The sequence below is a fragment of the Suncus etruscus genome, chromosome 5 (assembly GCF_024139225.1).
Source record: "Suncus etruscus isolate mSunEtr1 chromosome 5, mSunEtr1.pri.cur, whole genome shotgun sequence".
NCBI lineage: Eukaryota > Metazoa > Chordata > Mammalia > Eulipotyphla > Soricidae > Suncus > Suncus etruscus.
In genome coordinates, this window is record NC_064852.1 from 20,921,431 (window position 1) to 20,928,859 (window position 7,429).

The window sequence follows — 7,429 nt, forward strand, 5'->3', positions numbered from 1 at the left end:
CCCAGCATTTGATGCCTTGCATCCTGTGGATGTCCTGGCTGGATAAGGGGACCTACCTTCCTGCAACCCAGCTCTGGCACAGAGGGCCTGAGAGAATGGACTGGGATTCAAGTTAGACGCTCCCTACACTGCCAGCATGGATGCTCAGGTGTACAAGGGAACGGATTGGAGGAGGGCCTGGATCACTAGGGGTCAAGGCCCGTGCCCCCCCCCCCATCAGCACTTGCCTTCATTGCCACCTTGGCAGCAGGGCCAGACACTTGAGTCTTTGCTGAGATTCATAATATCTCTCCTGCCAGAAGGAGTCAGGCAGGCTCAGCCTTCTGCGTTGTCCCCACTCCTTCTGCGTTGTCCCCACTCCAGCATGTGAACCAGGAGTTTTGAGAGGGAAAGAGAATGTTCAGGACCTTCGGTTGGGCCTGGCCTCAGGGGGCACAGAGGTGAGCACAGAGACAGACAGGCAGGCACAGGCAGACAGGCACAAAGACAGATGGGCACAGAGACAGACAGATGGGCACAAAGATAGACAGGTGAGCATAAAGACAGGCAGGTGGGCACAGACAGATGGACACAGACAGGCAGATGGCACAGAGACAGCTGGGCAGTGCCACAGCCCAGGGGGTGGCTGAAGTTGACAGTCAAACAACACCTGAGGACAGGGGAATCGCAGACACAGGGCAACCCCACCCTGACTCACTCAGGCTCATTCTTAGGGACCTCCGTTCTATGGGATCCTCATAGGCACTGTGTTGTTGTTTTAATATAAAATATAATGTCTAGGGGCCGGCGGTGGCGCTGGAGGTAAGGTGCCTGCCTTGCCTGCGCTAGCCTAGGACGGACCGCGGTTCGATCCCCCGGTGTCCCATATGGTCCCCCAAGAAGCCAGGAGCAACTTCTGAGCACATAGCCAGGAGTAACCCCTGAGAGTCACAGGGTGTGGCCCAAAAACCAAAAAAATAAAATAAAATAAAATAATGTCTAGGGGCCGGAGTGATAGCATAGTCGTAGGGTGTTTGTCTTGTATGTGGCCTAGCCAGGACAGACCTGGGTTCGATTCCTGGCATCCCATATGGTCTCCTGTGCTCTACAAAAGTGATTTCTGAGCACAGAGCCAGGAGTAACCCCTGAGCACCACTGCTTTTTTGGGTGTGGCTCAAAAAACAAAAAAGTCTAAAGAGTTTGTGTGTCTGGGGTGAGGCCTTTACCCCTTCTGGCATGTTTTTCCCTTCTGCCGGCTGCTCTGGAGAAGGGCAGTAGCGGTGAAATAATTTCACAGGCAGTTAAAGTTTCATAGAAGTCAGCCAGCTTTATTTCATGGCCTTACTACCATGTTCCTTTCCTCACATGGCTTCTATGCTAAACTTTTCAAGCAGCCTCTCTGCTGTTTCTCCTTTGGCTCTCTGCCTTTTTCTCAGGAACTCTCTGTCTCCCTTTCAGCTCCTTCATGTTTCATTCCTTGCTGCCTTTATTTTTTGTTTTGTTTTTCTTTGGGGACATACCCGGTGGTGCTCAGGGGCTACTGTTGGTTCTGCACTCAGAAATAGCTCCTGGCTCAGGAACTATATGGGATGCCAGAGATCGAACCCGTGTCAGTCCTGGGTCAGCCGCGTGCAAGGCAAATGCCCTACCACTGTGCTACCACTCCAGCCCCCCTTGTTACTTTTTTCTTTCTTTTTTTTGTTTGTTTGTTTGTTTTTTGGGCCACACTCGGCAGTGCTCAGGGGTTACTCCTGCTGTCTGTCAGAAATAGCTCCTGGCAGGCACGGGGGACCATATGGGACATCAGGATTTGAACCAACCACCTTTGGTCCTGGATCGGCTGCTTGAAAGGCAAATGCCGCTGTGCTATCTCTCCTTGTTACCTTTTTCTATCCTCTCCTCCCCCAGCTAGCATCTTATATTCTTTATTCCAAACCTCAGACCTCTCTCAGGGGTAGGTCTGATCATTCAGGTGATATGAACATAGGTATGAACATAGGATATTAGGGGGAGGGGTAACCTCACAAACCAGGCAGTGCCATAGCCCAGGCCCAGGGGGTGGCTGAAGTTGGCAGCCAAGCAGCACCTGAGGACAGGGGGTCCGAAGACACAGGGCAACCCCACCCTGACTCACTCAGGCCCATCCTCAGGGACCCTCACAGGTGCTACCCTAAAGGAGGCAACTCAGCCCAAATCATGTGGATTCCAGGGGTAGTAATGGTGTCACTCATGGCACATGTCACACAACTCATGACACATGATACATTCACCCTGACCACACATAGTGCATGACCACACATGTGACTGCCTGGCTACATACCATGCATTCCTATGTATGTGCATGGAAATGTGGCCCCACTTGTATAGGCAGATGAACACACATGTGCATGCACCATGTCGGCACATGTACACACATGAACTTGTGTATGCACAAAGGGGTGAGTTTCTGCACATGATCCTACATGGCCCTGCTCAGGGGTCTTAGACTCAACCCTCAGCCCTCATGTCTTTTTGTTTGTTTGTTTTTGGCCACACCACTGACACTCCGGGTTTACTCAGAAATCACTCCTGGCTTGCAGGACCATATGGGACGCTGGGGGATCGAACCGTGGTCCGTCCTAGGCTAGCGTGCACAAGGCAGATGCCTCACACCCTGTGCCACCACGTCTTGAGAGCATGATGAGACCTGCTTGCACACAGATGGTGCCTGTGGGGACAGGAACAGGCCAACTGGCACTTGCCCCATGAACCCTAGCAGTTTCTGCAAAGCTGATGGGCTCCACCTGGCCAGTGACCAGCTCTGAGACCCGTTTCTCCCAGGAGCTATGGAGAATTTGTTCTGCCTGACCAGCTGCTAGGGCAGGCGCTGGCTCAGAGCTTCACAGTGATTGATCAGCCGCTGTGTGGGCCTCTGTGAGCACTGGACACCTGCCCAGGTCTCCCAGGTCTTAAATGGGGTGTTTGCTGTTGTGAGAAATTCCAGTTACTGCATGTGGCACAAAGGCACCTCAGGCCACCCACAAAACATGCCTCTGTCCCTCACTCCTTCCAGAAGAGCACCTTGGCCAGTGATGTCACTTGTCCCCGGAGCAGGAGGTCACGCTGTTTGACACAGCGTCACCTGCCACACCACATTCCAGGGACACCTGCCAGCAGGCACCATGCACCATCACCCCGCTGACAGGATGGGACACTCAGGAGCAGATGACTATTACCCGCATGGCAGAACTGTCTGGGGGGACCCAGTCAGATAATCCTTCCTGTCTGTGAAACAGGGAGAGAAGAGATAGAAGGGGTAGAGACAGGCCAGAGAGATAACACAGCAGTAGGGGGTATGCCTTGCACACAGCTGATCCAGGACGGACAGTGGTTTGAATTCCAGCATCCCATATGGTTCCCGAGCCTGCCAGGAGCACAAATTTCTGTGCACAGAGCCAAGAGTAACCCCTGAGCGCCGCTGGGTGTGGGCCAAAATTTAAAAAAAGTGGGGGGTAGAGACAATGACAGGGCCACAGGGAGAAGCAACAAGAGATAGACACAGGGCCAGGAAAGATAGCACAGCGGCATTTGCCTTGCAAGCAGCCAATCCAGGACCAAAGGTGGTTGGTTCGAATCCCGGTATCCCATATGGTCCCCTTTGCCTGCCAGGAGCTATTTCTGAGCAGACAGCCAGGAGTAACCCCTGAGCAACGCCGGGTGTGGCCCAAAAACCAAAAAAAAAAAAAAAAAAAAAAAAAAGATAGACACAGAAATAGGGAGAGACAGACAGAGACAGGAAGAGAAACACAGAGACATGGAGAGATGCAGACACGAAGACAGGCGATGGGATGTTGAGATGGCATGGGGACCTGAACCTGAGAGCACTGAGCACTGGGCTGTTCGAGCTCTGACCCCAACACAGGGCAGCCCTGGAGCTGCATACATAGCAGGGCTGGGAATCAGGTGCCCACTGGGCACCTGAGAGCGGCTCGCCATGGAAATGGCATCTGGGGGGGGGGCAGAGTAAAGGCCAGTTTAGAGGTTAGAGCTGGTGGGGGAGCCTTGTGAGCAGCCACCAGAGCATGTGGGAGTGGGGCAGGGTCCCAGGGGGTCCCAGCAGACTGGCTTCTCAGCACTCCAGTGCACCTCCTTCCCAGGAAGTCCAGTAGAGGCCTGGGACATATAGGGGGATGCAGAGGGAATTGACCTGAGATGAAGTACATGGACCCCTGGGCCAGGGCTTCTGAACAAAGATGCCAGGAGCCACCACCAACAGGCAGAGGCAGGAGGAGCTGACCGGTCGTGTGGCCTGGGGAGTGGCCAGAGGGGAAGATAGAGCCCAGCAGCCCACCTGAGGGTCCCCATTTTTCCTCAGCCACAATCTAACTGTCCTCTTCCTCCCCCAGCACTACCCTGAGTGAATTGGGCATAGTCCTTCTTGTGAGTTCTGCCCATTTCCACAGTGCTCAGCAGCTGCTCTGGGTTCAGTGCTCTGGAGTGTCCTCTGGTAGTGCTCAATGGACCTTCTGTAGTGTTGGGGACCAAACCTGCCACATGCAAGGCTAGTGTCCCATGGCCTGGACCAGGGGTCCTCAAACTTTTTAAACAGGGGGCCAGTTCACTGTCCTTCAGACTGTTGGAGGGCCAGATTATAGTAAAAACAAAATTTATGAACAAATTTCTATGCACACTGCATACATCTTATTTAGAAGTGAAGAAACAAAATGGGAATACATACAATATGTGGCCCGCGGGCCGTAGTTTGAAGACCCCTGGCCTGGACAGTCTCCAGCCCAGGGTCCACTCCCTCTGAGAACAGCCTGTGTGTCCATGAATGCTGGGACTCAAGTCATGACAAGTGAGGAAGAGATGCCTCAAGTTTGGAAATGGGGGTTTGGTGGTGTAGAGCCTGGAAGTCAGATGTGGGGACTGCAGGGCTGAGTTGGGGAAGGGGGCCAGGATGCTGGGATTTGGCCTGCAGCTGGCCATTGAGGCTAGGGTATGTAGGTCAGCCCACCTCACCCAGGCCTGGTATTGGCCTACAGAGCCCTCCCTCCCCCCATGTCATGTGTCCTTACTGGGGCCTGCCTGCATAGGGCCTAGCCTGGCCTTCCTTGGTGGCTTTATACCCGGCGTGGGGTGCTGGGGTGTCACCCCACCCTTATCTTCCTATGTAACCTTACCTGATAGTAAGACCTGCCCATTTCTGGGAGTGGTCTTTGGGAGGTATCAAGAGGATTACCTCAGGGGCAGGAAGGGGATTTGGAGGCTGAATTGATTCAAGGATTCAGCAAGCAGAGGGTGCTGGCAGGAGAGACAAGGTTCAATGCAGGGCTGATAATGGATCTGGCTTGAAAGGTTATGATAGGCCACACATGTTGGCCAGGGCCTGAATACAATTGATGTCTCCTGAAACCTGATTGCAGTAGATCATTTCCTTGCAGCTATCCTGAACCCTCAGACCCCCCGCTGAAGGGAATTGGAGGAGCGTGGCCTAGGCCAGTGGAGAAAGGCCGCATCCTCCATCCATCCCATTACCATCCAGCCCCATCCAGGGGTGTTATACAGCACTGGGGGCTTGCCCCAGCTCACTTGGGGTCCAGCTTGGACACTCAGTGGGGGCAGAAGGATGTGAGGCCTGATACCTCCATCTTAGAGCCACCTCCCAGAACCCCACTGGTGTCTCCTTAGATTCAGGAACTGGTGTCTCCTTTGATTCAAGCTTGTACTTGAGACCCCAGAGCTCAGTGTCAAGATGTGAATGTGTGACACATGTCCACCAAGAGATTTTCCAAGGCAGACGCAGATTCTGTCCTTTTTTTTCCCTCTTCTTTATTATTTATTTATTTATTGGCTACACCCAGTGGTGCTCAGGGGTAACTCCTGGCTATGCGCTCAGAAATCGCTCCTGGCGTGGGGGACCATATGGGATGTTGGAGGGTGGGGTGGAGCGAATCGAGGTTCATCCTAGATTAGTGTGTGCAAGGCAGATGCCCTACCACTTGCACCACTGCTCTGGCCCCATCTTTTTTTTCTTGTTGGGCCACACCTGGAGGTGCTCAGAAATTGCTCCTGGCAGACTCGGGGGACCATATGGGATTCCGGGGATCGAACCGGGTCTGTCCCGGGTTAGTCGAGTGAAAGGCAAATGCCCTACCACTGGCTCCAGACACAGATGCTGTCCTCTTCTTCTGGGAGAATAAGACTGGGGAGGAGGGTCTCTGCTATGGGGGGGGGTACAGAAGGGGGAGAGACAGAGAGACAAATATAGAGACACAGTCAGACACAAGGACACAAAGACACACACAGAAAGAGAAAGAGACAAATTTAGGGGAGAAACCAAAATTCATTCCTACCCTCAGGACTGAGGCCCCTGGGTGACCCCTGTCCCTCTCCTGGTGCTTCTTGTTCCCCATGTGGGCCAGACTATGTGGATGGTGTCCCAAGATCCTGGCAGAAGCAGTGCTCAGAAGTCTGGTTATTTGATTTTTGTTTTAGGCCACAACCAACAGTACTCAGGGATTACTCCTGGATATATACTTGGGAATCCCTCCTGGTAAGGCTGTGGGACCCTATGGAATGTTGAAGATTGAAGCCAGGTCAGCAGCATGCATGGGCCCTCCCCACTGTGCTATCCCTCAGGCCAGTAGTTCTGGGCTCGGAGAAGTGGTCTCCACATATACCTCTTGCTGCCCTGTCATCCTGATGCCTGCTTTGCCAGGCTTTGAGTCTGCCCCTGGCCAGGGTCACGCCCACACCCCTCCCTTCTGCTGTCAGCTGAGGACTTCCTGTCAGTGTTAGCCGAGATGCCAGGGTACCTGAGAATAAGCTGGGCCTGGAGCCTATTCCCAGAGGTTAGAACTGCACACTGTGCTGTAATAGCAGGAACCTGCTAAGAACTCGGAGTCCCACCAGACCCTTCAGATGGAGGTACCAAGGCTGGAGTACCTGTGTGATTGCCATCACCAGGTGGGGAACCTGGACTTAGGGCTCCCAAGTGCTCCTGGGCCTGGATTGAGCCTGCCCTAGACAACTGCAACTGGTTCTGAAGAAAGCAGGGTGGGCAGGACAAGGGGGTTAGGTGAGGCCCCTTCAGGCCTAGAACCCCCGGGGCAGCACCCCTACTTTTGGCAGAGACCCTTCTTGCCACATATACAGCTTTGGGGGTCTGAGAGACAGAACAGCAGGGAGAACACTTGTCTTGCATGAGGCCAACCCCACATGGGGTCTCTGAGCCCCACCAAAAGGGATCTGTGAGTGTAGCCCAGGGGAATCCCTGAGCACTGCTAAGTGTTGTCCAACACCTCTGAAATGAAGCCATGAAGCCAGCCCACCTCTTAACTGACACTCAGTTTCTAACTTCTGTCCTCTCTGAATCCATTTGCAGGATCTCAGGCCTGCCCCCCACAGGCCAGCATGGCTACCCTAGACAATGGGTACTAATAGAGAGAGTGTTGGAGTCTGGACAAGA